General features: G+C 71.0%; 15 non-coding genes across 15 annotated transcripts; all 15 read right to left on the reverse strand.

Annotated features, from left to right (window-relative positions):
• Positions 1-63: 63 nt before the first annotated feature.
• On the reverse strand, positions 64-135 carry TRNAD-GUC (transfer RNA aspartic acid (anticodon GUC)). Its single transcript has one exon. It is a non-coding gene; the product is annotated as a tRNA-Asp (tRNA).
• A 4153-nt stretch (positions 136-4288) lies between these two features.
• On the reverse strand, positions 4289-4360 carry TRNAE-CUC (transfer RNA glutamic acid (anticodon CUC)). Its single transcript has one exon. It is a non-coding gene; the product is annotated as a tRNA-Glu (tRNA).
• A 320-nt stretch (positions 4361-4680) lies between these two features.
• On the reverse strand, positions 4681-4752 carry TRNAG-UCC (transfer RNA glycine (anticodon UCC)). The gene has a single exon. It is a non-coding gene; the product is annotated as a tRNA-Gly (tRNA).
• A 651-nt stretch (positions 4753-5403) lies between these two features.
• On the reverse strand, positions 5404-5475 carry TRNAD-GUC (transfer RNA aspartic acid (anticodon GUC)). The gene has a single exon. It is a non-coding gene; the product is annotated as a tRNA-Asp (tRNA).
• Positions 5476-9628: 4153 nt separating this feature from the next.
• On the reverse strand, positions 9629-9700 carry TRNAE-CUC (transfer RNA glutamic acid (anticodon CUC)). The gene has a single exon. It is a non-coding gene; the product is annotated as a tRNA-Glu (tRNA).
• A 320-nt stretch (positions 9701-10020) lies between these two features.
• Positions 10021-10092, reverse strand: TRNAG-UCC (transfer RNA glycine (anticodon UCC)). The gene has a single exon. It is a non-coding gene; the product is annotated as a tRNA-Gly (tRNA).
• A 651-nt stretch (positions 10093-10743) lies between these two features.
• On the reverse strand, positions 10744-10815 carry TRNAD-GUC (transfer RNA aspartic acid (anticodon GUC)). Its single transcript has one exon. It is a non-coding gene; the product is annotated as a tRNA-Asp (tRNA).
• Positions 10816-14922: 4107 nt separating this feature from the next.
• TRNAE-CUC (transfer RNA glutamic acid (anticodon CUC)) lies at positions 14923-14994 on the reverse strand. Its single transcript has one exon. It is a non-coding gene; the product is annotated as a tRNA-Glu (tRNA).
• Positions 14995-15316: 322 nt separating this feature from the next.
• On the reverse strand, positions 15317-15388 carry TRNAG-UCC (transfer RNA glycine (anticodon UCC)). Its single transcript has one exon. It is a non-coding gene; the product is annotated as a tRNA-Gly (tRNA).
• A 678-nt stretch (positions 15389-16066) lies between these two features.
• Positions 16067-16138, reverse strand: TRNAD-GUC (transfer RNA aspartic acid (anticodon GUC)). Its single transcript has one exon. It is a non-coding gene; the product is annotated as a tRNA-Asp (tRNA).
• Positions 16139-20218: 4080 nt separating this feature from the next.
• On the reverse strand, positions 20219-20290 carry TRNAE-CUC (transfer RNA glutamic acid (anticodon CUC)). Its single transcript has one exon. It is a non-coding gene; the product is annotated as a tRNA-Glu (tRNA).
• Positions 20291-20612: 322 nt separating this feature from the next.
• Positions 20613-20684, reverse strand: TRNAG-UCC (transfer RNA glycine (anticodon UCC)). Its single transcript has one exon. It is a non-coding gene; the product is annotated as a tRNA-Gly (tRNA).
• Positions 20685-21362: 678 nt separating this feature from the next.
• TRNAD-GUC (transfer RNA aspartic acid (anticodon GUC)) lies at positions 21363-21434 on the reverse strand. The gene has a single exon. It is a non-coding gene; the product is annotated as a tRNA-Asp (tRNA).
• A 4095-nt stretch (positions 21435-25529) lies between these two features.
• Positions 25530-25601, reverse strand: TRNAE-CUC (transfer RNA glutamic acid (anticodon CUC)). The gene has a single exon. It is a non-coding gene; the product is annotated as a tRNA-Glu (tRNA).
• Positions 25602-25932: 331 nt separating this feature from the next.
• On the reverse strand, positions 25933-26004 carry TRNAG-UCC (transfer RNA glycine (anticodon UCC)). Its single transcript has one exon. It is a non-coding gene; the product is annotated as a tRNA-Gly (tRNA).
• Between the last annotated feature and the right edge of the window lie 604 nt (positions 26005-26608).

The following is a 26608-nucleotide window of genomic DNA, read 5'->3' on the forward strand; positions in this document are numbered from 1 at the left end:
CGGTCCCTGGTGCTCCGCGTGCGGGGGCCGGCGTGCGGGGCCTGGCCAAAAAGGGCGGCTTGCCTCCCCGTCGGGGAATCGAACCCCGGTCTCCCGCGTGACAGGCGGGGATACTCACCACTATACTAACGAGGACGGCGGCGGCCACCCTCGGGTCCCCTCGACCCCTCTGCGTCCGCCCGCCCGCCCGCCCGCCCACACCCGACCCCTGCCCTCCACCGCCCACACACCGGCTCCAGGGCCAACCGCCACCCGTCCCCAGTCCCCAGGCCCCGGTCCCCGCAACCTAGTGCCTTCGCCCCACGTGGACTCCCCGGCCCGGGACCACAACATGCTAGCTTCCAGGAGCATAGAGCCAACCAACCGGAGGACCCAGGGGAAGCCAGGGAGGAGGATGAAGATGAGGAAGAGCAGCAGCAGCAGCAGCAGCAGCAGCAGCAGCAAGAGGAGAGGGGAGAAGAGCCAGCGGAGGGGCACAGCGAGGAAGAGGAGGAAGAGCACCACCAGGAAAACCCAGAGGGAGAGGAGGAGGAGGAGGAAGACCACGACGACCCGGTGGGCGGGGCACAACGGGGGCGGGGGGTAGCGCTGCGAACTGGAAGGAGCGGGCGGCCCGTCTGGGATGCGTCCCGGGGGGTGCTGCCGGGTGCCCCGTGCGGCCTCCAGAACCGGGCAGCGGCGCCCTGCAAGCCCCGGGAACCGCGCGGAGCTGCCCCGGGAACCGCGCGCCCCGCGCGCCCCGCGCGCCCCGCGCGCCCGGCGGCCTGCGCCCTGGCCCCGCAGCCCAGGGCCCAGGCGGCGCGACGGACCAAGGCCGCAGTCCCTGGCGCGCTCCCCCAGCCAAGGGAACGGCCGCGCCACCCGGCCCGCCGTCAGGATGGCCGAGCGGTCTAAGGCGCTGCGTTCAGGTCGCAGTCTCCCCTGGAGGCGTGGGTTCGAATCCCACTCCTGACAAGCACGCCTTTTTGGCACGCCCGGGCCAGCCTCGCGCCCGTCGTGCAACACGCCGCTCGCCGCTCCGGCTCTCCAGCCGTCGCGAGCGAGACCCCGCCTTGCCGGCCCGGCCCACACGTGGGACTCGCCACAGGGACCCCGCTCCAACTGGCCAGCGCGCAGGCACTCCCGCCCACCTCTCCCCACCACACCGCTTCTCGGGACCCACCTGCCTCCGAGTCTTCCTGGCTCCTCCGCTCCTCTGCCGCCACCCTCTGCCGCTACCTTCCGCACATTCACGGCCCTCCGCCTCCCAGCCCCAGTCCCCAGATCTCCTCCACCTCTCCCCGCCACCTGCCAGCCCCAGAGCGCTGAACCGACGGGCGGCCCGCCCACAGTCCTCCCGAGCGTCCCCTAAACACCTGTCTGCAGCCAGCCCACCGAGAGCAGCGCACTTCGGCCGCGTCCCACCTCCTCGCCCTCGCCGCGCACTCCCGCCTCCCGCCTCCCGCCTGCCAGCCTGTCTGCCTGCTCGGGACAGCGCGCTGCCCGGGATCCTGCTCCTCGGAGCCCTTGGCTGACCCCGTGCTCCCGCCTCTCTCGGCCTCAGCACAGCTGCCTCAGGAGGCACAGAGGCCACGAGTCGGGAAAACCACCCGGGGCAGTGGTTGGTGGCCGGCCGAAGGCCCAGGCGCCCTGCGGTCACCCAGCTGCACACGTTGGCTCTCCTCCACGACCCACCGCCTCCCCAGGGGCGGGGCGGGGGGCTCCATGGGCAGGCGCGCCCCACCCAGCGTGGCGGCCGGCCACACACCCGCCTTCAGCCGGTGCTCCTGTTGCAGCCGTGGCTCACACCCAAGCCCACCACCACGGGGACCGCCCCGAGTCACCTGCTCTGACGGGGACCTGGGCAGAGGGCCGGGTCTGGCCGGCTGCATCCTGGCTCTCTCTGGGCTCCAGCGCCCCTCCTTCCCCGTGCCCTGGGATGCAGACAACAACCCAGCAGGAGCTGAAGCTCTGTGCTTCTCTCTCTTTCTCTGTCTGCCTGCCTCTTGCTCTCTAGCTCTCTCTCTAGCGCTCTCTCTCTCTCTCTCTCTCTCTGTCTCGTGTGTGTGTGTGTGTGTGTGTGTGTGTGTGTGTGTCTCCCTCCCAAACCCCACCCACCCATCCATCCAAGGCCAACCACCACCACACCACACCACACCACACCACACCCCCTCCAACCCCACCCCAGCCAACCATTCCGCCCATCCTCAACTCTAGGCAGCTTGCCAAGCAGCCTGGGCCCTAGAGGCGCGTGGAGCAGCTCCTTCTGCTTGCGCGTGGTCGCCCTGCTCCACGGAAAGCGGCTGCAACGGAGCAGCTCGTGGTGATCAGCCTGCGGGCCTGTGGCGGCTCCTGGCGGCGCCCGCCGACGGTGCATGGGTGGTTCAGTGGTAGAATTCTCGCCTGCCACGCGGGAGGCCCGGGTTCGATTCCCGGCCCATGCAGCTCCTGCTCCCCTTTTGCTTGGGCAGCCCCAGCAGTGCCTCTGCGCAAGCCGCTCCCTCGGGCTCCTCTCTGGCCAGCCTTGCACCAGCACTCTTGGCACACGCGCTCCCCAGCCCCCCTGGCCGCCGAACCCCGCCTAGCCCAGCGCCAGTGCCTCAGCTCTCGCACCCCTGCCTCCTTCCTAGCCTCTGCCTCTCCTGATACCCACTTCGGGCCCACGCGCTGCACTTCCGACCTCGCCGCTCTGCCGGCCGGCCACTGAGCCGCCAAGCCCCGCCGCTTCGCCTCCCCACACCCTGCTCTCACAACCAACCATTGCCAACGCGCGGCTGGCCCTAGCACCCTTCCACGACTCCTCCCGCCTTCCGGCTGCTGGACAGATGCCGGCCCCCGTTGGGGGCTCACGCCCTGGCCCTAGGCTGCTTGGGATGCCAGCCTCCAGAACGGACACCCGACTCCAGCCCTGCCACGCGCCCCACACACCGCCCCCAGTGCCCAGGGCCGGGCCCCTCCCAACCCACAGCACGGGAGGCTCCACGCCTGAGACGCTGCCCTCTGAGTCCCGTCGACCTGTCGCCCCCGAGACCTGCCCTAAGCGGCTGGGCAGCTCCGCCCTTGCCCTGGAGGTCCTGTGTGGGCACAAGGAGCCGGAGCCGCTACTTGACGAGGGCCGAGCCGGCACAGAGTAGGGCGGAGAACCGCATGCAGGGATCGAGGCGTCAATCGGGACGCAGAGAGCGCGAGCTCAGAGATGAGGCGGGGATTGGAACGTGCTACCAAATCCGTGGTGGCGTGGCCCGCGACAGGGACCGGGAGGGTCGGTTCCCTCCCGTGCGGAGAGAGCCCACGGTGAAACGCCAGCGTATGCCGCTCCCCTCTCCTCCACCTTGTCCCCACACACTGGCTGGCTGTCATCTCGGCTCTCGGGCTGTCCGCAAGCCCTCTCCCACCTCCTCCCGGAGGAGGAGGCTCCCTCACCTATGGCCAGCCGCCGGCATTGCCCAGGGCTCCAGCTTGCCGGCCCTCTCCAGCCTGCTGGTCTCGCATCTGCATCCTGCATCCTGCATCCTGCATCCTGCATCCTGCATCCTGCATCCTGGGGGGTGGAGGCGGGGAGGGGTGCCAAGTGCAGGGCCCCTCTGGGACAGCTCCCACGTGTTCAAGCCCCGAGCCCACCTGGGAGCCTGGATCGGCTCACGGTGGGAAAACCAAAGCAACTGCACCCTGGGCTGCTTGGTGACTCTCAGACCCACGGAGGCCATGGCACGCGGCACCTGGCACCTGGCCCAACGGGCAGGGAGAGAAGGCGTGCCCTCTGTGTCTCTGTGTGTGTGTGTCTGTGTGTGTGTGTGAGTGTGTGTGTGCGCGCGCACGCAGAAGCACACGCGTTCCTGTGCGTGGTGCCGGCGGCGGTGATGTCGTGAGTGAGGACGTGAGGCCGAGTGCGTGCAGGCACCGGTCCCTGTGTGTGGAGTGGGGTGCGGCTGTTCCGGAATTGTGGCATCCTGGGTGTGCGGGTGGATGTGTGTTGGTGCGCGCGTGCCCACGTCTGGGTTGGGGGTGTTCCGGCTGCCCAGGAGTGTCGCAGAAAGGCTGGCAGGGGAGGCGCGGGAGCAGGGGGACAGCGAGCAGCCTGGAGGTGGGGAGCGGCCAAAGGTCCTGAGGTGGCGCAGCTGGCGAAAAGGACAGCAGCTGAGGGCGGCCGCGGAGGCAGAGGCACAGAGCTTGGGCCGGGGCCGGGGCTGGGGCGCAGTGTGCGTTGCCCCATTGCACAAGCAGTTGGCTGCGTGGTTGTGCAAAAGTGGGCGGGCTGTACTGCGGGAGGCAGAGCACACACGCCGGCCCTCCGAGGAAGAAGAAAGGCTTCCCTGACCGGGAATCGAACCCGGGCCGCGGCGGTGAGAGCGCCGAATCCTAACCACTAGACCACCAGGGAGCGTCGGGCTGTGCGTCTGGCCTGGGCCTCTGCCTGCTGCAGCCGGCGCCTGGGTGCCAATGGGCAGCAGCAGCAGCAGCAGCAGCAGCAGCAGCAGCGCCTGGCCTGTCGCGCTACTTCCACGGCCAACCCCCCGGCTGTCCTGCCCGGGCCGGCCGACGGGCCCCCGCCCGCCATCCGCCCTGACCTCAAAAACACACGGCGCGCCTCCGTCTCCTGGCCCCGCGCACGCCCTGCCCCGCCGCGCTCAGCCGAGTCCGCCCCACCTGGGCGGCCGGGCGCGCGCCACGACCACCGCCTCTGCCAAAAGGTGGGCGCGCTGCGTTGGCCGGGAATCGAACCCGGGTCAACTGCTTGGAAGGCAGCTATGCTCACCACTATACCACCAACGCCTCCCGCCGAGGCCGGCCTGGCCACGCGCCGCCCGGCTTGCCCGGAGCGCCCCGCCGCCCCCGAGCCCCGACGGCGCGCCTCGCCCGCACTTCCCCGCTGCCACCCCAAGGCCGCCCGGCGCCCCGCCGGCCAAGCCCAGCACGCCTGCCCGATCCACGCGCGCGCCCTCGCGCATCCACACGCACGCCAGCCGCTTCTCCGTCTGCGCACGCGCCCGCCTCCGCCCAGCGCCTCCCGGTCTCCTTACTCCTGGGAACCGGCCTCCGGATCCAGCGGAGCCCCGGCGGCGCGCGCGTCCGTATCCGTATCCGTCTCCGCGTCCGCCCTCAGCTGGCTCGTCCAAGCCCTCGTGCACCAGAGGTCCGACGGCCAGGCGACCGACCGCACCCGCAGGCTCGCTCCCCGGCTCGTCCGCGCCCCCTCACCCAGCGCACCTAGCGCACCTAGCGCACCAAGCGCACCAAGCGCACCAAGCGCACCAAGCCCTGTCGGTCGGTGGCGACCGACCGTGGGCGAGCGAAAACTCCTCGCGCGCGCCGCGCCCTGTGCGCCCAACACGGGTGCGTGTCCGGGGCCCGCAGGCCACACGGTCCCTGGTGCTCCGCGTGCGGGGGCCGGCGTGCGGGGCCTGGCCAAAAAGGGCGGCTTGCCTCCCCGTCGGGGAATCGAACCCCGGTCTCCCGCGTGACAGGCGGGGATACTCACCACTATACTAACGAGGACGGCGGCGGCCACCCTCGGGTCCCCTCGACCCCTCTGCGTCCGCCCGCCCGCCCGCCCGCCCACACCCGACCCCTGCCCTCCACCGCCCACACACCGGCTCCAGGGCCAACCGCCACCCGTCCCCAGTCCCCAGGCCCCGGTCCCCGCAACCTAGTGCCTTCGCCCCACGTGGACTCCCCGGCCCGGGACCACAACATGCTAGCTTCCAGGAGCATAGAGCCAACCAACCGGAGGACCCAGGGGAAGCCAGGGAGGAGGATGAAGATGAGGAAGAGCAGCAGCAGCAGCAGCAGCAGCAGCAGCAGCAGCAAGAGGAGAGGGGAGAAGAGCCAGCGGAGGGGCACAGCGAGGAAGAGGAGGAAGAGCACCACCAGGAAAACCCAGAGGGAGAGGAGGAGGAGGAGGAAGACCACGACGACCCGGTGGGCGGGGCACAACGGGGGCGGGGGGTAGCGCTGCGAACTGGAAGGAGCGGGCGGCCCGTCTGGGATGCGTCCCGGGGGGTGCTGCCGGGTGCCCCGTGCGGCCTCCAGAACCGGGCAGCGGCGCCCTGCAAGCCCCGGGAACCGCGCGGAGCTGCCCCGGGAACCGCGCGCCCCGCGCGCCCCGCGCGCCCCGCGCGCCCGGCGGCCTGCGCCCTGGCCCCGCAGCCCAGGGCCCAGGCGGCGCGACGGACCAAGGCCGCAGTCCCTGGCGCGCTCCCCCAGCCAAGGGAACGGCCGCGCCACCCGGCCCGCCGTCAGGATGGCCGAGCGGTCTAAGGCGCTGCGTTCAGGTCGCAGTCTCCCCTGGAGGCGTGGGTTCGAATCCCACTCCTGACAAGCACGCCTTTTTGGCACGCCCGGGCCAGCCTCGCGCCCGTCGTGCAACACGCCGCTCGCCGCTCCAGCTCTCCAGCCGTCGCGAGCGAGACCCCGCCTTGCCGGCCCGGCCCACACGTGGGACTCGCCACAGGGACCCCGCTCCAACTGGCCAGCGCGCAGGCACTCCCGCCCACCTCTCCCCACCACACCGCTTCTCGGGACCCACCTGCCTCCGAGTCTTCCTGGCTCCTCCGCTCCTCTGCCGCCACCCTCTGCCGCTACCTTCCGCACATTCACGGCCCTCCGCCTCCCAGCCCCAGTCCCCAGATCTCCTCCACCTCTCCCCGCCACCTGCCAGCCCCAGAGCGCTGAACCGACGGGCGGCCCGCCCACAGTCCTCCCGAACGTCCCCTAAACACCTGTCTGCAGCCAGCCCACCGAGAGCAGCGCACTTCGGCCGCGTCCCACCTCCTCGCCCTCGCCGCGCACTCCCGCCTCCCGCCTCCCGCCTGCCAGCCTGTCTGCCTGCTCGGGACAGCGCGCTGCCCGGGATCCTGCTCCTCGGAGCCCTTGGCTGACCCCGTGCTCCCGCCTCTCTCGGCCTCAGCACAGCTGCCTCAGGAGGCACAGAGGCCACGAGTCGGGAAAACCACCCGGGGCAGTGGTTGGTGGCCGGCCGAAGGCCCAGGCGCCCTGCGGTCACCCAGCTGCACACGTTGGCTCTCCTCCACGACCCACCGCCTCCCCAGGGGCGGGGCGGGGGGCTCCATGGGCAGGCGCGCCCCACCCAGCGTGGCGGCCGGCCACACACCCGCCTTCAGCCGGTGCTCCTGTTGCAGCCGTGGCTCACACCCAAGCCCACCACCACGGGGACCGCCCCGAGTCACCTGCTCTGACGGGGACCTGGGCAGAGGGCCGGGTCTGGCCGGCTGCATCCTGGCTCTCTCTGGGCTCCAGCGCCCCTCCTTCCCCGTGCCCTGGGATGCAGACAACAACCCAGCAGGAGCTGAAGCTCTGTGCTTCTCTCTCTTTCTCTGTCTGCCTGCCTCTTGCTCTCTAGCTCTCTCTCTAGCGCTCTCTCTCTCTCTCTCTCTCTCTGTCTCGTGTGTGTGTGTGTGTGTGTGTGTGTGTGTGTGTGTGTGTCTCCCTCCCAAACCCCACCCACCCATCCATCCAAGGCCAACCACCACCACACCACACCACACCACACCACACCCCCTCCAACCCCACCCCAGCCAACCATTCCGCCCATCCTCAACTCTAGGCAGCTTGCCAAGCAGCCTGGGCCCTAGAGGCGCGTGGAGCAGCTCCTTCTGCTTGCGCGTGGTCGCCCTGCTCCACGGAAAGCGGCTGCAACGGAGCAGCTCGTGGTGATCAGCCTGCGGGCCTGTGGCGGCTCCTGGCGGCGCCCGCCGACGGTGCATGGGTGGTTCAGTGGTAGAATTCTCGCCTGCCACGCGGGAGGCCCGGGTTCGATTCCCGGCCCATGCAGCTCCTGCTCCCCTTTTGCTTGGGCAGCCCCAGCAGTGCCTCTGCGCAAGCCGCTCCCTCGGGCTCCTCTCTGGCCAGCCTTGCACCAGCACTCTTGGCACACGCGCTCCCCAGCCCCCCTGGCCGCCGAACCCCGCCTAGCCCAGCGCCAGTGCCTCAGCTCTCGCACCCCTGCCTCCTTCCTAGCCTCTGCCTCTCCTGATACCCACTTCGGGCCCACGCGCTGCACTTCCGACCTCGCCGCTCTGCCGGCCGGCCACTGAGCCGCCAAGCCCCGCCGCTTCGCCTCCCCACACCCTGCTCTCACAACCAACCATTGCCAACGCGCGGCTGGCCCTAGCACCCTTCCACGACTCCTCCCGCCTTCCGGCTGCTGGACAGATGCCGGCCCCCGTTGGGGGCTCACGCCCTGGCCCTAGGCTGCTTGGGATGCCAGCCTCCAGAACGGACACCCGACTCCAGCCCTGCCACGCGCCCCACACACCGCCCCCAGTGCCCAGGGCCGGGCCCCTCCCAACCCACAGCACGGGAGGCTCCACGCCTGAGACGCTGCCCTCTGAGTCCCCTCGACCTGTCGCCCCCGAGACCTGCCCTAAGCGGCTGGGCAGCTCCGCCCTTGCCCTGGAGGTCCTGTGTGGGCACAAGGAGCCGGAGCCGCTACTTGACGAGGGCCGAGCCGGCACAGAGTAGGGCGGAGAACCGCATGCAGGGATCGAGGCGTCAATCGGGACGCAGAGAGCGCGAGCTCAGAGATGAGGCGGGGATTGGAACGTGCTACCAAATCCGTGGTGGCGTGGCCCGCGACGGGGACCGGGAGGGTCGGTTCCCTCCCGTGCGGAGAGAGCCCACGGTGAAACGCCAGCGTATGCCGCTCCCCTCTCCTCCACCTTGTCCCCACACACTGGCTGGCTGTCATCTCGGCTCTCGGGCTGTCCGCAAGCCCTCTCCCACCTCCTCCTGGAGGAGGAGGCTCCCTCACCTATGGCCAGCCGCCGGCATTGCCCAGGGCTCCAGCTTGCCGGCCCTCTCCAGCCTGCTGGTCTCGCATCTGCATCCTGCATCCTGCATCCTGCATCCTGCATCCTGCATCCTGGGGGGTGGAGGCGGGGAGGGGTGCCAAGTGCAGGGCCCCTCTGGGACAGCTCCCACGTGTTCAAGCCCCGAGCCCACCTGGGAGCCTGGATCGGCTCACGGTGGGAAAACCAAAGCAACTGCACCCTGGGCTGCTTGGTGACTCTCAGACCCACGGAGGCCATGGCACGCGGCACCTGGCACCTGGCCCAACGGGCAGGGAGAGAAGGCGTGCCCTCTGTGTCTCTGTGTGTGTGTGTCTGTGTGTGTGTGTGAGTGTGTGTGTGCGCGCGCACGCAGAAGCACACGCGTTCCTGTGCGTGGTGCCGGCGGCGGTGATGTCGTGAGTGAGGACGTGAGGCCGAGTGCGTGCAGGCACCGGTCCCTGTGTGTGGAGTGGGGTGCGGCTGTTCCGGAATTGTGGCATCCTGGGTGTGCGGGTGGATGTGTGTTGGTGCGCGCGTGCCCACGTCTGGGTTGGGGGTGTTCCGGCTGCCCAGGAGTGTCGCAGAAAGGCTGGCAGGGGAGGCGCGGGAGCAGGGGGACAGCGAGCAGCCTGGAGGTGGGGAGCGGCCAAAGGTCCTGAGGTGGCGCAGCTGGCGAAAAGGACAGCAGCTGAGGGCGGCCGCGGAGGCAGAGGCACAGAGCTTGGGCCAGGGCCGGGGCTGGGGCGCAGTGTGCGTTGCCCCATTGCACAAGCAGTTGGCTGCGTGGTTGTGCAAAAGTGGGCGGGCTGTACTGCGGGAGGCAGAGCACACACGCCGGCCCTCCGAGGAAGAAGAAAGGCTTCCCTGACCGGGAATCGAACCCGGGCCGCGGCGGTGAGAGCGCCGAATCCTAACCACTAGACCACCAGGGAGCGTCGGGCTGTGCGTCTGGCCTGGGCCTCTGCCTGCTGCAGCCGGCGCCTGGGTGCCAATGGGCAGCAGCAGCAGCAGCAGCAGCAGCAGCAGCAGCGCCTGGCCTGTCGCGCTACTTCCACGGCCAACCCCCCGGCTGTCCTGCCCGGGCCGGCCGACGGGCCCCCGCCCGCCATCCGCCCTGACCTCAAAAACACACGGCGCGCCTCCGTCTCCTGGCCCCGCGCACGCCCTGCCCCGCCGCGCTCAGCCGAGTCCGCCCCACCTGGGCGGCCGGGCGCGCGCCACGACCACCGCCTCTGCCAAAAGGTGGGCGCGCTGCGTTGGCCGGGAATCGAACCCGGGTCAACTGCTTGGAAGGCAGCTATGCTCACCACTATACCACCAACGCCTCCCGCCGAGGCCGGCCTGGCCACGCGCCGCCCGGCTTGCCCGGAGCGCCCCGCCGCCCCCGTGCCCCGACGGCGCGCCTCGCCCGCACTTCCCCGCTGCCACCCCAAGGCCGCCCGGCGCCCCGCCGGCCAAGCCCAGCACGCCTGCCCGATCCACGCGCGCGCCCTCGCGCATCCACACGCACGCCAGCCGCTTCTCCGTCTGCGCACGCGCCCGCCTCCGCCCAGCGCCTCCCGGTCTCCTTACTCCTGGGAACCGGCCTCCGGATCCAGCGGAGCCCCGGCGGCGCGCGCGTCCGTATCCGTATCCGTCTCCGCGTCCGCCCTCAGCTGGCTCGTCCAAGCCCTCGTGCACCAGAGGTCCGACGGCCAGGCGACCGACCGCACCCGCAGGCTCGCTCCCCGGCTCGTCCGCGCCCCCTCACCCAGCGCACCTAGCGCACCTAGCGCACCTAGCGCACCAAGCGCACCAAGCGCACCAAGCCCTGTCGGTCGGTGGCGACCGACCGTGGGCGAGCGAAAACTCCTCGCGCGCGCCGCGCCCTGTGCGCCCAACACGGGTGCGTGTCCGGGGCCCGCAGGCCACACGGTCCCTGGTGCTCCGCGTGCGGGGGCCGGCGTGCGGGGCCTGGCCAAAAAGGGCGGCTTGCCTCCCCGTCGGGGAATCGAACCCCGGTCTCCCGCGTGACAGGCGGGGATACTCACCACTATACTAACGAGGACGGCGGCGGCCACCCTCGGGTCCCCTCGACCCCTCTGCGTCCGCCCGCCCGCCCGCCCACACCCGACCCCTGCCCTCCACCGCCCACACACCGGCTCCAGGGCCAACCGCCACCCGTCCCCAGTCCCCAGGCCCCGGTCCCCGCAACCTAGTGCCTTCGCCCCACGTGGACTCCCCGGCCCGGGACCACAACATGCTAGCTTCCAGGAGCATAGAGCCAACCAACCGGAGGACCCAGGGGAAGCCAGGGAGGAGGATGAAGATGAGGAAGAGCAGCAGCAGCAGCAGCAGCAGCAGCAGCAGCAGCAAGAGGAGAGGGGAGAAGAGCCAGCGGAGGGGCACAGCGAGGAAGAGGAGGAAGAGCACCACCAGGAAAACCCAGAGGGAGAGGAGGAGGAGGAGGAAGACCACGACGACCCGGTGGGCGGGGCACAACGGGGGCGGGGGGTAGCGCTGCGAACTGGAAGGAGCGGGCGGCCCGTCTGGGATGCGTCCCGGGGGGTGCTGCCGGGTGCCCCGTGCGGCCTCCAGAACCGGGCAGCGGCGCCCTGCAAGCCCCGGGAACCGCGCGGAGCTGCCCCGGGAACCGCGCGCCCCGCGCGCCCCGCGCGCCCCGCGCGCCCGGCGGCCTGCGCCCTGGCCCCGCAGCCCAGGGCCCAGGCGGCGCGACGGACCAAGGCCGCAGTCCCTGGCGCGCTCCCCCAGCCAAGGGAACGGCCGCGCCACCCGGCCCGCCGTCAGGATGGCCGAGCGGTCTAAGGCGCTGCGTTCAGGTCGCAGTCTCCCCTGGAGGCGTGGGTTCGAATCCCACTCCTGACAAGCACGCCTTTTTGGCACGCCCGGGCCAGCCTCGCGCCCGTCGTGCAACACGCCGCTCGCCGCTCCGCCTCTCCAGCCGTCGCGAGCGAGACCCCGCCTTGCCGGCCCACACGTGGCACTCGCCACAGGGACCCCGCTCCAACTGGCCAGCGCGCAGGCACTCCCGCCCACCTCTCCCCACCACACCGCTTCTCGGGACCCACCTGCCTCCGAGTCTTCCTGGCTCCTCCGCTCCTCTGCCGCCACCCCCTGCCGCTACCTTCCGCACATTCACGGCCCTCCGCCTCCCAGCCCCAGTCCCCAGATCTCCTCCACCTCTCCCCGCCACCTGCCAGCCCCAGAGCGCTGAACCGACGGGCGGCCCGCCCAGAGTCCTCCCGAGCGTCCCCTAAACACCTGTCTGCAGCCAGCCCACCGAGAGCAGCGCACTTCGGCCGCGTCCCACCTCCTCGCCCTCGCTGCGCACTCCCGCCTCCCGCCTCCCGCCTGCCAGCCTGTCTGCCTGCTCGGGACAGCGCGCTGCCCGGGATCCTGCTCCTCGGAGCCCTTGGCTGACCCCGTGCTCCCGCCTCTCTCGGCCTCAGCACAGCTGCCTCAGGAGGCACAGAGGCCACGAGTCGGGAAAACCACCCGGGGCAGTGGTTGGTGGCCGGCCGAAGGCCCAGGCGCCCTGCGGTCACCCAGCTGCACACGTTGGCTCTGCTCCACGACCCACCGCCTCCCCAGGGGCGGGGCGGGGGGCTCCATGGGCAGGCGCGCCCCACCCAGCGTGGCGGCCGGCCACACACCCGCCTTCAGCCGGTGCTCCTGTTGCAGCCGTGGCTCACACCCGAGCCCACCACCACGGGGACCGCCCCGAGTCACCTGCTCTGACGGGGACCTGGGCAGAAGGCCGGGTCTGGCCGGCTGCATCCTGGCTCTCTCTGGGCTCCAGCGCCCCTCCTTCCCCGTGCCCTGGGATGCAGACAACAACCCAGCAGGAGCTGAAGCTCTGTGCTTCTCTCTCTTTCTCTGTCTGCCTGCCTCTTGCTCTCTAGCTCGCTCTCTCTCTCTCTCTCTCTCTCTCTGTCTCGTGTGTGTGTGTGTGTGTGTGTGTGTGTGTGTGTCCCTCCCAAACCCCACCCACCCATCCATCCAAGGCCAACCACCACCACACCACACCACACCACACCCCCTCCAACCCCACCCCAGCCAACCATTCCGCCCATCCTCAACTCTAGGCAGCTTGCCAAGCAGCCTGGGCCCTAGAGGCGCGTGGAGCAGCTCCTTCTGCTTGCGCGTGGTCGCCCTGCTCCACGGAAAGCGGCTGCAACGGAGCAGCTCGTGGTGATCAGCCTGCGGGCCTGTGGCGGCTCCTGGCGGCGCCCGCCGACGGTGCATGGGTGGTTCAGTGGTAGAATTCTCGCCTGCCACGCGGGAGGCCCGGGTTCGATTCCCGGCCCATGCAGCTCCTGCTCCCCTTTTGCTTGGGCAGCCCCAGCAGTGCCTCTGCGCAAGCCGCTCCCTCGGGCTCCTCTCTGGCCAGCCTTGCACCAGCACTCTTGGCACACGCGCTCCCCAGCCCCCCTGGCCGCCGAACCCCGCCTAGCCCAGCGCCAGTGCTTCAGCCCTCGCACCCCTGCCTCCTTCCTAGCCTCTGCCTCTCCTGATACCCACTTCGGGCCCACGCGCTGCACTTCCGACCTCGCCGCTCTGCCGGCCGGCCACTGAGCCGCCAAGCCCCGCCGCTTCGCCTCCCCACACCCTGCTCTCACAACCAACCATCGCCAACGCGCGGCTGGCCCTAGCACCCTTCCACGACTCCTCCCGCCTTCCGGCTGCTGGACTGATGCCGGCCCCCGTTGGGGGCTCACGCCCTGGCCCTAGGCTGCTTGGGATGCCAGCCTCCAGAACGGACACCCGACTCCAGCCCTGCCACGTGCCCCACACACCGCCCCCAGTGCCCAGGGCCGGGCCCCTCCCAACCCACTGCACGGGAGGCTCCACGCCTGAGACGCTGCCCTCTGAGTCCCCTCGACCTGTCGCCCCCGAGACCTGCCCTAAGCGGCTGGGCAGCTCCGCCCTTGCCCTGGAGGTCCTGTGTGGGCACAAGGAGCCGGAGCCGCTACTTGACGAGGGCCGAGCCGGCACAGAGTAGGGCGGAGAACCGCATGCAGGGATCGAGGCGTCAATCGGGACGCAGAGAGCGCGAGCTCAGAGATGAGGCGGGGATTGGAACGTGCTACCAAATCCGTGGTGGCGTGGCCCGCGACAGGGACCGGGAGGGTCGGTTCCCTCCCGTGCGGAGAGAGCCCACGGTGAAACGCCAGCGTATGCCGCTCCCCTCTCCTCCACCTTGTCCCCACACACTGGCTGGCTGTCATCTCGGCTCTCGGGCTGTCCGCAAGCCCTCTCCCACCTCCTCCCGGAGGAGGAGGCTCCCTCACCTATGGCCAGCCGCCGGCATTGCCCAGGGCTCCAGCTTGCCGGCCCTCTCCAGCCTGCTGGTCTCGCATCTGCATCCTGCATCCTGCATCCTGCATCCTGGGGGGTGGAGGCGGGGAGGGGTGCCAAGTGCAGGGCCCCTCTGGGACAGCTCCCACGTGTTCAAGCCCCGAGCCCACCTGGGAGCCTGGATCGGCTCACGGTGGGAAAACCAAAGCAACTGCACCCTGGGCTGCTTGGTGACTCTCAGACCCACGGAGGCCATGGCACGCGGCACCTGGCACCTGGCCCAACGGGCAGGGAGAGAAGGCGTGCCCTCTGTGTCTCTGTGTGTGTGTGTCTGTGTGTGTGAGTGTGTGTGCGCGCGCGCACACGCAGAAGCACACGCGTTCCTGTGCGTGGTGCCGGCGGCGGTGATGTCGTGAGTGAGGACGTGAGGCCGAGTGCGTGCAGGCACCGGTCCCTGTGTGTGGAGTGGGGTGCGGCTGTTCCGGAATTGTGGCATCCTGGGTGTGCGGGTGGATGTGTGTTGGTGCGCGCGTGCCCACGTCTGGGTTGGGGGTGTTCCGGCTGCCCAGGAGTGTCGCAGAAAGGCTGGCAGGGGAGGCGCGGGAGCAGGGGGACAGCGAGCAGCCTGGAGGTGGGGAGCGGCCGAAGGTCCTGAGGTGGCGCAGCTGGCGAAAAGGACAGCAGCTGAGGGCGGCCGCGGAGGCAGAGGCACAGAGCTTGGGCCGGGGCCGGGGCTGGGGCGCAGTGTGCGTTGCCCCATTGCACAAGCAGTTGGCTGCGTGGTTGTGCAAAAGTGGGCGGGCTGTACTGCGGGAGGCAGAGCACACACGCCAGCCCTCCGAGGAAGAAGAAAGGCTTCCCTGACCGGGAATCGAACCCGGGCCGCGGCGGTGAGAGCGCCGAATCCTAACCACTAGACCACCAGGGAGCGTCGGGCTGCGCGTCTGGCCTGGGCCTCTGCCTGCTGCAGCCGGCGCCTGGGTGCCAATGGGCGGCAGCAGCAGCAGCAGCAGCAGCAGCAGCAGCGCCTGGCCTGCCGCGCTACTTCCACGGCCAACCCCCGGCTGTCCTGCCCGGGCCGGCCGACGGGCCCCCGCCCGCCATCCGCCCTGACCTCAAAAAAACACACGGCGCGCCTCCGTCTCCTGGCCCCCGCGCACGCCCTGCCCCGCCGCGCTCAGCCAAGTCCGCCCCACCTGGGCCGCCGGGCGCGCGCCACGACCACCGCCTCTGCCAAAAGGTGGGCGCGCTGCGTTGGCCGGGAATCGAACCCGGGTCAACTGCTTGGAAGGCAGCTATGCTCACCACTATACCACCAACGCCTCCCGCCGAGGCCGGCCTGGCCACGCGCCGCCCGGCTTGCCCGGAGCGCCCCGCCGCCCCCGTGCCCCGACGGCGCGCCTCGCCCGCACGTCCCCGCTGCCACCCCAAGGCCGCCCGGCGCCCCGCCGGCCAAGCCCAGCACGCCTGCCCGATCCACGCGCGCGCCCTCGCGCATCCACACGCACGCCAGCCGCTTCTCCGTCTGCGCACGCGCCCGCCTCCGCCCAGCGGCTCCAGGTCTCCTTACTCCTGGGCCCCGGCCTCCGGATCCAGCGGAGCCCCGGCGGCGCGCGCGTCCGTATCCGTATCCGTCTCCGCGTCCGCCCTCAGCTGGCTCGTCCAAGCCCTCGTGCACCAGAGGTCCGACGGCCAGGCGACCGACCGCACCCGCAGGCTCGCTCCCCGGCTCGTCCGCGCCCCCTCACCCAGCGCACCTAGCGCACCTAGCGCACCTAGCGCACCAAGCGCACCAAGCGCACCAAGCGCACCAAGCGCACCAAGCGCACCAAGCCCTGTCGGTCGGTGGCGACCGACCGTGGGCGAGCGAAAACTCCTCGCGCGCGCCGCGCCCTGTGCGCCCAACACGGGTGCGTGTCCGGGGCCCGCAGGCCACACGGTCCCTGGTGCTCCGCGTGCGGGGGCCGGCGTGCGGGGCCTGGCCAAAAAGGGCGGCTTGCCTCCCCGTCGGGGAATCGAACCCCGGTCTCCCGCGTGACAGGCGGGGATACTCACCACTATACTAACGAGGACGGCGGCGGCCACCCTCGGGTCCCCTCGACCCCTCTGCGCCCGCCCGCCCGCCCGCACCCGCCCCCTGCCCTCCACCGCCCACACACCGGCTCCAGGGCCAACCGCCACCCGTCCCCAGTCCCCGGTCCCCGCAACCTAGTGCCTTCGCCCCACGTGGACTCCCCGGCCCGGGACCACAACATGCTAGCTTCCAGGAGCATAGAGCCAACCAACCGGAGGACCCAGGGGAAGCCAGGGAGGAGGATGAAGATGAGGAAGAGCAGCAGCAGCAGCAGCAGCAGCAGCAGCAAGAGGAGAGGGGAGAAGAGCCAGCGGAGGGGCACAGCGAGGAAGAGGAGGAAGAGCACCCCCAGGAAAACCCAGAGGGAGAGGAGGAGGAGGAGGAAGACCACGACGACCCGCTGGGCGGGGCACAACGGGGGCGGGGGGTAGCGCTGCGAACTGGAAGGAGCGGGCGGCCCGTCTGGGATGCGTCCCGGGGTGCTGCCGGGTGCCCCGTGCGGCCTCCAGAACCGGGCAGCGGCGCCCTGCAAGCCCCGGGAACCGCGCGGAGCTGCCCCGGGAACCGCGCGCCCCGCGCGCCCCGCGCGCCCGGCGGCCTGCGCCCTGGCCCCGCAGCCCAGGGCCCAGGCGGCGCGACGGACCAAGGCCGCAGTCCCTGGCGCGCTCCCCCAGCCAAGGGAACGGCCGCGCCACCCGGCCCGCCGTCAGGATGGCCGAGCGGTCTAAGGCGCTGCGTTCAGGTCGCAGTCTCCCCTGGAGGCGTGGGTTCGAATCCCACTCCTGACAAGCACGCCTTTTTGGCACGCCCGGGCCAGCCTCGCGCCCGTCGTGCAACACGCCGCTCGCCGCTCCGCCTCTCCAGCCGTCGCGAGCGAGACCCCGCCTTGCCGGCCCACACGTGGCACTCGCCACAGGGACCACGCTCCAACTGGCCAGCGCGCAGGCACTCCCGCCCACCTCTCCCCACCACACCGCTTCTCGGGACCCACCTGCCTCCGAGTCTTCCTGGCTCCTCCGCTCCTCTGCCGCCACCCTCTGCCGCTACCTTCCGCACATTCACGGCCCTCCGCCTCCCAGCCCCAGTCCCCAGATCTCCTCCACCTCTCCCCGCCACCTGCCAGCCCCAGAGCGCTGAACCGACGGGCGGCCCGCCCAGAGTCCTCCCGAGCGTCCCCTAAACACCTGTCTGCAGCCAGCCCACCGAGAGCAGCGCACTTCGGCCGCGTCCCACCTCCTCGCCCTCGCTGCGCACTCCCGCCTCCCGCCTCCCGCCTCCCGCCTGCCAGCCTGTCTGCCTGCTCGGGACAGCGCGCTGCCCGGGATCCTGCTCCTCGGAGCCCTTGGCTGACCCCGTGCTCCCGCCTCTCTCGGCCTCAGCACAGCTGCCGCAGGAGGCACAGAGGCCACGAGTCGGGAAAACCACCCGGGGCAGTGGTTGGTGGCCGGCCAAAGGCCCAGGCGCCCTGCGGTCACCCAGCTGCACACGTTGGCTCTGCTCCACGACCCACCGCCTCCCCAGGGGCGGGGCGGGGGGCTCCATGGGCAGGCGCGCCCCACCCAGCGTGGCGGCCGGCCACACACCCGCCTTCAGCCGGTGCTCCTGTTGCAGCCGTGGCTCACACCCGAGCCCACCACCACGGGGACCGCCCCGAGTCACCTGCTCTGACGGGGACCTGGGCAGAGGGCCGGGTCTGGCCGGCTGCATCCTGGCTCTCTCTGGGCTCCAGCGCCCCTCCTTCCCCGTGCCCTGGGATGCAGACAACAACCCAGCAGGAGCTGAAGCTCTGTGCTTCTCTCTCTTTCTCTGTCTGCCTGCCTCTTGCTCTCTAGCGCTCTCTCTCTCTCTCTCTCTCTCTCTCTCTCTCTCTCGTGTGTGTGTGTGTGTGTGTGAGTGTGTGTGTCTCCCTCCCAAACCCCACCCATCCATCCAAGGCCAACCACCACCACACCACACCACACCACACCCCCTCCAACCCCACCCCAGCCAACCATTCCGCCCATCCTCAACTCTAGGCAGCTTGCCAAGCAGCCTGGGCCCTAGAGGCGCGTGGAGCAGCTCCTTCTGCTTGCGCGTGGTCGCCCTGCTCCACGGAAAGCGGCTGCAACGGAGCAGCTCGTGGTGATCAGCCTGCGGGCCTGTGGCGGCTCCTGGCGGCGCCCGCCGACGGTGCATGGGTGGTTCAGTGGTAGAATTCTCGCCTGCCACGCGGGAGGCCCGGGTTCGATTCCCGGCCCATGCAGCTCCTGCTCCCCTTTTGCTTGGGCAGCCCCAGCAGTGCCTCTGCGCAAGCCGCTCCCTCGGGCTCCTCTCTGGCCAGCCTTGCACCAGCACTCTTGGCACACGCGCTCCCCAGCCCCCCTGGCCGCCGAACCCCGCCTAGCCCAGTGCTTCAGCCCTCGCACCCCTGCCTCCTTCCTAGCCTCTGCCTCTCCTGATACCCACTTCGGGCCCACGCGCTGCACTTCCGACCTCGCCGCTCTGCCGGCCGGCCACTGAGCCGCCAAGCCCCGCCGCTTCGTCTCCCCACACCCTGCTCTCACAACCAACCATCGCCAACGCGCGGCTGGCCCTAGCACCCTTCCACGACTCCTCCCGCCTTCCGGCTGCTGGACTGATGCCGGCCCCCGTTGGGGGCTCACGCCCTGGCCCTAGGCTGCTTGGGATGCCAGCCTCCAGAACGGACACCCGACTCCAGCCCTGCCACGTGCCCCACACACCGCCCCCAGTGCCCAGGGCCGGGCCCCTCCCAACCCACTGCACGGGAGGCTCCACGCCTGAGACGCTGCCCTCTGAGTCCCCTCGACCTGTCGCCCCCGAGACCTGCCCTAAGCGGCTGGGCAGCTCCGCCCTTGCCCTGGAGGTCCTGTGTGGGCACAAGGAGCCGGAGCCGCTACTTGACGAGGGCCGAGCCGGCACAGAGTAGGGCGGAGAACCGCATGCAGGGATCGAGGCGTCAATCGGGACGCAGAGAGCGCGAGCTCAGAGATGAGGCGGGGATTGGAACGTGCTACCAAATCCGTGGTGGCGTGGCCCGCGACAGGGACCGGGAGGGTCGGTTCCCTCCCGTGCGGAGAGAGCCCACGGTGAAACGCCAGCGTATGCCGCTCCCCTCTCCTCCACCTTGTCCCCACACACTGGCTGGCTGTCATCTCGGCTCTCGGGCTGTCCGCAAGCCCTCTCCCACCTCCTCCCGGAGGAGGAGGCTCCCTCACCTATGGCCAGCCGCCGGCATTGCCCAGGGCTCCAGCTTGCCGGCCCTCTCCAGCCTGCTGGTCTCGCATCTGCATCCTGCATCCTGCATCCTGCATCCTGGGGGGTGGAGGCGGGGAGGGGTGCCAAGTGCAGGGCCCCTCTGGGACAGCTCCCACGTGTTCAAGCCCCGAGCCCACCTGGGAGCCTGGATCGGCTCACGGTGGGAAAACCAAAGCAACTGCACCCTGGGCTGCTTGGTGACTCTCAGACCCACGGAGGCCATGGCACGCGGCACCTGGCACCTGGCCCAACGGGCAGGGAGAGAAGGCGTGCCCTCTGTGTCTCTGTGTGTGTGTGTCTGTGTGTGTGAGTGTGTGTGCGCGCGCGCACACGCAGAAGCACACGCGTTCCTGTGCGTGGTGCCGGCGGCGGTGATGTCGTGAGTGAGGACGTGAGGCCGAGTGCGTGCAGGCACCGGTCCCTGTGTGTGGAGTGGGGTGCGGCTGTTCCGGAATTGTGGCATCCTGGGTGTGCGGGTGGATGTGTGTTGGTGCGCGCGTGCCCACGTCTGGGTTGGGGGTGTTCCGGCTGCCCAGGAGTGTCGCAGAAAGGCTGGCAGGGGAGGCGCGGGAGCAGGGGGACAGCGAGCAGCCTGGAGGTGGGGAGCGGCCGAAGGTCCTGAGGTGGCGCAGCTGGCGAAAAGGACAGCAGCTGAGGGCGGCCGCGGAGGCAGAGGCACAGAGCTTGGGCCGGGGCCGGGGCTGGGGCGCAGTGTGCGTTGCCCCATTGCACAAGCAGTTGGCTGCGTGGTTGTGCAAAAGTGGGCGGGCTGTACTGCGGGAGGCAGAGCACACACGCCAGCCCTCCGAGGAAGAAGAAAGGCTTCCCTGACCGGGAATCGAACCCGGGCCGCGGCGGTGAGAGCGCCGAATCCTAACCACTAGACCACCAGGGAGCGTCGGGCTGCGCGTCTGGCCTGGGCCTCTGCCTGCTGCAGCCGGCGCCTGGGTGCCAATGGGCGGCAGCAGCAGCAGCAGCAGCAGCAGCAGCAGCGCCTGGCCTGCCGCGCTACTTCCACGGCCAACCCCCGGCTGTCCTGCCCGGGCCGGCCGACGGGCCCCCGCCCGCCATCCGCCCTGACCTCAAAAAAACACACGGCGCGCCTCCGTCTCCTGGCCCCCGCGCACGCCCTGCCCCGCCGCGCTCAGCCAAGTCCGCCCCACCTGGGCCGCCGGGCGCGCGCCACGACCACCGCCTCTGCCAAAAGGTGGGCGCGCTGCGTTGGCCGGGAATCGAACCCGGGTCAACTGCTTGGAAGGCAGCTATGCTCACCACTATACCACCAACGCCTCCCGCCGAGGCCGGCCTGGCCACGCGCCGCCCGGCTTGCCCGGAGCGCCCCGCCGCCCCCGTGCCCCGACGGCGCGCCTCGCCCGCACGTCCCCGCTGCCACCCCAAGGCCGCCCGGCGCCCCGCCGGCCAAGCCCAGCACGCCTGCCCGATCCACGCGCGCGCCCTCGCGCATCCACACGCACGCCAGCCGCTTCTCCGTCTGCGCACGCGCCCGCCTCCGCCCAGCGGCTCCAGGTCTCCTTACTCCTGGGCCCCGGCCTCCGGATCCAGCGGAGCCCCGGCGGCGCGCGCGTCCGTATCCGTATCCGTCTCCGCGTCCGCCCTCAGCTGGCTCGTCCAAGCCCTCGTGCACCAGAGGTCCGACGGCCAGGCGACCGACCGCACCCGCAGGCTCGCTCCCCGGCTCGTCCGCGCCCCCTCACCCAGCGCACCTAGCGCACCTAGCGCACCTAGCGCACCAAGCGCACCAAGCGCACCAAGCGCACCAAGCGCACCAAGCGCACCAAGCCCTGTCGGTCGGTCGCGACCGACCGTGGGCGAGCGAAAACTCCTCGCGCGCGCCGCGCCCTGTGCGCCCAACACGGGTGCGTGTCCGGGGCCCGCAGGCCACACGGTCCCTGGTGCTCCGCGTGCGGGGGCCGGCGTGCGGGGCCTGGCCAAAAAGGGCGGCTTGCCTCCCCGTCGGGGAATCGAACCCCGGTCTCCCGCGTGACAGGCGGGGATACTCACCACTATACTAACGAGGACGGCGGCGGCCACCCTCGGGTCCCCTCGACCCCTCTGCGCCCGCCCGCCCGCCCGCACCCGCCCCCTGCCCTCCACCGCCCACACACCGGCTCCAGGGCCAACCGCCACCCGTCCCCAGTCCCCGGTCCCCGCAACCTAGTGCCTTCGCCCCACGTGGACTCCCCGGCCCGGGACCACAACATGCTAGCTTCCAGGAGCATAGAGCCAACCAACCGGAGGACCCAGGGGAAGCCAGGGAGGAGGATGAAGATGAGGAAGAGCAGCAGCAGCAGCAGCAGCAGCAGCAGCAAGAGGAGAGGGGAGAAGAGCCAGCGGAGGGGCACAGCGAGGAAGAGGAGGAAGAGCACCCCCAGGAAAACCCAGAGGGAGAGGAGGAGGAGGAGGAAGACCACGACGACCCGCTGGGCGGGGCACAACGGGGGCGGGGGGTAGCGCTGCGAACTGGAAGGAGCGGGCGGCCCGTCTGGGATGCGTCCCGGGGTGCTGCCGGGTGCCCCGTGCGGCCTCCAGAACCGGGCAGCGGCGCCCTGCAAGCCCCGGGAACCGCGCGGAGCTGCCCCGGGAACCGCGCGCCCCGCGCGCCCCGCGCGCCCGGCGGCCTGCGCCCTGGCCCCGCAGCCCAGGGCCCAGGCGGCGCGACGGACCAAGGCCGCAGTCCCTGGCGCGCTCCCCCAGCCAAGGGAACGGCCGCGCCACCCGGCCCGCCGTCAGGATGGCCGAGCGGTCTAAGGCGCTGCGTTCAGGTCGCAGTCTCCCCTGGAGGCGTGGGTTCGAATCCCACTCCTGACAAGCACGCCTTTTTGGCACGCCCGGGCCAGCCTCGCGCCCGTCGTGCAACACGCCGCTCGCCGCTCCGCCTCTCCAGCCGTCGCGAGCGAGACCCCGCCTTGCCGGCCCACACGTGGCACTCGCCACAGGGACCACGCTCCAACTGGCCAGCGCGCAGGCACTCCCGCCCACCTCTCCCCACCACACCGCTTCTCGGGACCCACCTGCCTCCGAGTCTTCCTGGCTCCTCCGCTCCTCTGCCGCCACCCTCTGCCGCTACCTTCCGCACATTCACGGCCCTCCGCCTCCCAGCCCCAGTCCCCAGATCTCCTCCACCTCTCCCCGCCACCTGCCAGCCCCAGAGCGCTGAACCGACGGGCGGCCCGCCCAGAGTCCTCCCGAGCGTCCCCTAAACACCTGTCTGCAGCCAGCCCACCGAGAGCAGCGCACTTCGGCCGCGTCCCACCTCCTCGCCCTCGCTGCGCACTCCCGCCTCCCGCCTCCCGCCTCCCGCCTGCCAGCCTGTCTGCCTGCTCGGGACAGCGCGCTGCCCGGGATCCTGCTCCTCGGAGCCCTTGGCTGACCCCGTGCTCCCGCCTCTCTCGGCCTCAGCACAGCTGCCGCAGGAGGCACAGAGGCCACGAGTCGGGAAAACCACCCGGGGCAGTGGTTGGTGGCCGGCCAAAGGCCCAGGCGCCCTGCGGTCACCCAGCTGCACACGTTGGCTCTGCTCCACGACCCACCGCCTCCCCAGGGGCGGGGCGGGGGGCTCCATGGGCAGGCGCGCCCCACCCAGCGTGGCGGCCGGCCACACACCCGCCTTCAGCCGGTGCTCCTGTTGCAGCCGTGGCTCACACCCGAGCCCACCACCACGGGGACCGCCCCGAGTCACCTGCTCTGACGGGGACCTGGGCAGAGGGCCGGGTCTGGCCGGCTGCATCCTGGCTCTCTCTGGGCTCCAGCGCCCCTCCTTCCCCGTGCCCTGGGATGCAGACAACAACCCAGCAGGAGCTGAAGCTCTGTGCTTCTCTCTCTTTCTCTGTCTGCCTGCCTCTTGCTCTCTAGCGCTCTCTCTCTCTCTCTCTCTCTCTCTCTCTCTCTCGTGTGTGTGTGTGTGTGTGTGAGTGTGTGTGTCTCCCTCCCAAACCCCACCCATCCATCCAAGGCCAACCACCACCACACCACACCACACCACACCCCCTCCAACCCCACCCCAGCCAACCATTCCGCCCATCCTCAACTCTAGGCAGCTTGCCAAGCAGCCTGGGCCCTAGAGGCGCGTGGAGCAGCTCCTTCTGCTTGCGCGTGGTCGCCCTGCTCCACGGAAAGCGGCTGCAACGGAGCAGCTCGTGGTGATCAGCCTGCGGGCCTGTGGCGGCTCCTGGCGGCGCCCGCCGACGGTGCATGGGTGGTTCAGTGGTCGAATTCTCGCCTGCCACGCGGGAGGCCCGGGTTCGATTCCCGGCCCATGCAGCTCCTGCTCCCCTTTTGCTTGGGCAGCCCCAGCAGTGCCTCTGCGCAAGCCGCTCCCTCGGGCTCCTCTCTGGCCAGCCTTGCACCAGCACTCTTGGCACACGCGCTCCCCAGCCCCCCTGGCCGCCGAACCCCGCCTAGCCCAGCGCCAGTGCCTCAGCCCTCGCACCCCTGCCTCCTTCCTAGCCTCTGCCTCTCCTGATACCCACTTCGGGCCCACGCGCTGCACTTCCGACCTCGCCGCTCTGCCGGCCGGCCACTGAGCCGCCAAGCCCCGCCGCTTCGCCTCCCCACACCCTGCTCTCACAACCAACCATCGCCAACGCGCGGCTGGCCCTAGCACCCTTCCACGACTCCTCCCGCCTTCCGGCTGCTGGACAGATGCCGGCCCCCGTTGGGGGCTCACGCCCTGGCCCTAGGCTGCTTGGGATGCCAGCCTCCAGAACGGACACCCGACTCCAGCCCTGCCACGCGCCCCACACACCGCCCCCAGTGCCCAGGGCCGGGCCCCTCCCAACCCACTGCACGGGAGGCTCCACGCCTGAGACGCTGCCCTCTGAGTCCCGTCGACCTGTCGCCCCCGAGACCTGCCCTAAGCGGCTGGGCAGCTCCGCCCTTGCCCTGGAGGTCCTGTGTGGGCACAAGGAGCCGGAGCCGCTACTTGACGAGGGCCGAGCCGGCACAGAGTAGGGCGGAGAACCGCATGCAGGGATCGAGGCGTCAATCGGGACGCAGAGAGCGCGAGCTCAGAGATGAGGCGGGGATTGGAACGTGCTACCAAATCCGTGGTGGCGTGGCCCGCGACGGGGACCGGGAGGGTCGGTTCCCTCCCGTGCGGAGAGAGCCCACGGTGAAACGCCAGCGTATGCCGCTCCCCTCTCCTCCACCTTGTCCCCACACACTGGCTGGCTGTCATCTCGGCTCTCGGGCTGTCCGCAAGCCCTCTCCCACCTCCTCCCGGAGGAGGAGGCTCCCTCACCGATGGCCAGCCGCCGGCATTGCCCAGGGCTCCAGCTTGCCGGCCCTCTCCAGCCTGCTGGTCTCGCATCTGCATCCTGCATCCTGCATCCTGCATCCTGCATCCTGGGGGGTGGAGGCGGGGAGGGGTGCCAAGTGCAGGGCCCCTCTGGGACAGCTCCCACGTGTTCAAGCCCCGAGCCCACCTGGGAGCCTGGATCGGCTCACGGTGGGAAAACCAAAGCAACTGCACCCTGGGCTGCTTGGTGACTCTCAGACCCACGGAGGCCATGGCACGCGGCACCTGGCACCTGGCCCAACGGGCAGGGAGAGAAGGCGTGCCCTCTGTGTCTCTCTGTGTGTGTGTGTGTCTGTGTGTGTGTGTGTGTGTGTGCGCGCGCGCACGCAGAAGCACACGCGTTCCTGTGCGTGGTGCCGGCGGCGGTGATGTCGTGAGTGAGGACGTGAGGCCGAGTGCGTGCAGGCACCGGTCCCTGTGTGTGGAGTGGGGTGCGGCTGTTCCGGAATTGTGGCATCCTGGGTGTGCGGGTGGCTGTGTGTTGGTGCGCGCGTGCCCACGTCTGGGTTGGGGGTGTTCCGGCTGCCCAGGAGTGTCGCAGAAAGGCTGGCAGGGGAGGCGCGGGAGCAGGGGGACAGCGAGCAGCCTGGAGGTGGGGAGCGGCCGAAGGTCCTGAGGTGGCGCAGCTGGCGAAAAGGACAGCAGCTGAGGGCGGCCGCGGAGGCAGAGGCACAGAGCTTGGGCCGGGGCCGGGGCTGGGGCGCAGTGTGCGTTGCCCCATTGCACAAGCAGTTGGCTGCGTGGTTGTGCAAAAGTGGGCGGGCTGTACTGCGGGAGGCAGAGCACACACGCCGGCCCTCCGAGGAAGAAGAAAGGCTTCCCTGACCGGGAATCGAACCCGGGCCGCGGCGGTGAGAGCGCCGAATCCTAACCACTAGACCACCAGGGAGCGTCGGGCTGCGCGTCTGGCCTGGGCCTCTGCCTGCTGCAGCAGGCGCCTGGGTGCCAATGGGCGGCAGCAGCGGCAACAGCAGCAGCAGCAGCAGCAGCAGCAGCGCCTGGCCTGCCGCGCTACTTCCACGGCCAACCCCCGGCTGTCCTGCCCGGGCCGGCCGACGGGCCCCCGCCCGCCATCCGCCCTGACCTCAAAAAAACACACGGCGCGCCTCCGTCTCCTGGCCCCCGCGCACGCCCTGCCCCGCCGCGCTCAGCCGAGTCCGCCCCACCTGGGCGGCCGGGCGCGCGCCACGACCACCGCCTCTGCCAAAAGGTGGGCGCGCTGCGTTGGCCGGGAATCGAACCCGGGTCAACTGCTTGGAAGGCAGCTATGCTCACCACTATACCACCAACGCCTCCCGCCGAGGCCGGCCTGGCCACGCGCCGCCCGGCTTGCCCGGAGCGCCCCGCCGCCCCCGTGCCCCGACGGCGCGCCTCGCCCGCACTTCCCCGCTGCCACCCCAAGGCCGCCCGGCGCCCCGCCGGCCAAGCCCAGCACGCCTGCCCGATCCACGCGCGCGCCCTCGCGCATCCACACGCACGCCAGCCGCTTCTCCGTCTGCGCACGCGCCCGCCTCCGCCCAGCGCCTCCCGGTCTCCTTACTCCTGGGAACCGGCCTCCGGATCCAGCGGAGCCCCGGCGGCGCGCGCGTCCGTGTCCGCGTCCGCCCTCAGCTGGCTCGTCCAAGCCCTCGTGCACCAGAGGTCCGACGGCCAGGCGACCGACCGCACCCGCAGGCTCGCTCCCCGGCTCGTCCGCGCCCCCTCACCCAGCGCACCTAGCGCACCCAGCGCACCTAGCGCACCTAGCGCACCAAGCCCTGTCGGTCGGTGGCGACCGACCGTGGGCGAGCGAAAACTCCTCGCGCGCGCCGCACCGCGCCGCGCCCTGTGCGCCCAACACGGGTGCGTGTCCGGGGCCCGCAGGCCACATGGTCCCTGGTGCTCCGCGTGCGGGGG

Source organism: Oryctolagus cuniculus, chromosome 7 (genome assembly GCF_051225735.1).
Source record: "Oryctolagus cuniculus isolate XC-2025 breed Fujian yellow rabbit chromosome 7, ASM5122573v1, whole genome shotgun sequence".
Lineage (NCBI taxonomy): Eukaryota > Metazoa > Chordata > Mammalia > Lagomorpha > Leporidae > Oryctolagus > Oryctolagus cuniculus.